A 1,416-nucleotide genomic window follows, 5' to 3' on the forward strand; every position below is an offset into this window, starting at 1 on the left:
TTTTTTTTTTTTTTTTAGATCATACCTTTCCAGAAAGTTTTCTCATTTTCTTTAAGGAATTGGCATTCAAAAGAAAAGTCAAATATTGTGGATACCACATCCTGCCCAGATTGCTGCAACACACCACGTCAAAATGATTTTTTGACACTCTTTAAAATGATTTTTTGACAAAATAACAATCATATGTTTCAGAATTCCTTACGTACAAGAGAGCATGCCAGGAAACATCTCTTCCACCCCTGTCTGCTGGCTACCCAGGTCTCTTCTCCAGCCTTCATGTTTCCTTCCAGAGACTTTCTACTATCATGGCCTTGTAACTATCTTCCTGACTCCAGTCTTGCCCACTTGCTTCCACACTCTGGCCAGCGGGTGCCTCACCTCCAGTCATGCTACCTCCCAACTTAAAACCAGGTGAAACAACAAGCTTCTCAGCTTATCAGGATACATGGTGCTCCGGGCCTGATTCCTGCCCCACCCCAGGACACTCAGCAGCATCACTGCCTGCCTCACACCACACACAGAAACCCCTCCGGCCTACTATTCTCCCCAGCTCTCCCTGATTCTTCTGGGTTCCACAGTTTTGCTCATGTTTCTCTCCGTCAGGCACACAGGCTGCGCCTACTGCAAGCCACGCACTGGGCTAGGAAGGGCACGGTGGAGAACAAAACTGAAACCTTCCTGCTCTTGTGATTCACATTTGGTGAGGAGCATTTAGCAGACCATCAGTTACAGTGGGGGTGTTTGTTGTGCTAGGGGAAATATAGAACATGGGTCAAAGAAGGCCTCCTGGGAGAAGGGATATTTGTGATTATTTGAACAGTCAACTACTGTGGGGCAAGTAGAGGAGAGTGTCCCAGGCAGAAAAAATAGCTTATGCAAAGGCTCTGAGACTCAGAGAGAAGGTGCAAGTCCAGAGTGATAGAATCACGGAGGAGAGAGGAGGAGTATGAGACCCACAGGACTGGGAGGCCTCAGGAAGCTATTCTACAGGGTGTTCCTTTAATAAAAAGAGCAATGAGAGTGAGGAGAAGGCCTGGGAGGGATTTAAACAGGGGTGTGTCCTGGATAGGTGTGTGGCTGTTGTGCAGAGACTAGATTGGAGAAGACCTTGCTGCTCTTGCTGGGATGGCAGAAATGACAGCAGCCTGGATTAGGGCAAAGGCACTGGGGACAGAGTCAGAAATGTTTCAGAGGTGAGGCAGGGATGAGGGTGACTTCCCAGGCATCTGGCTTAGGGGACTGATAGTTTCCTATGATAGTCTCTGGAAAGCAGTTTCTGAGTTCAGTTTTGGACTTGTTGAATTGATTGTACTCACCAGATCTACGCTAACACAACAACAGAGTGCCAACCTCAGGAAAGAGGCCTGGACTGGAGATTCTGACATGGGAGCCATCAGCATAAAGATGACCATAAAA

Source organism: Otolemur garnettii, unplaced genomic scaffold (genome assembly GCF_000181295.1).
Source record: "Otolemur garnettii isolate 467f Iridium unplaced genomic scaffold, OtoGar3 scaffold00025, whole genome shotgun sequence".
Taxonomy (NCBI): Eukaryota; Metazoa; Chordata; class Mammalia; order Primates; family Galagidae; genus Otolemur; species Otolemur garnettii.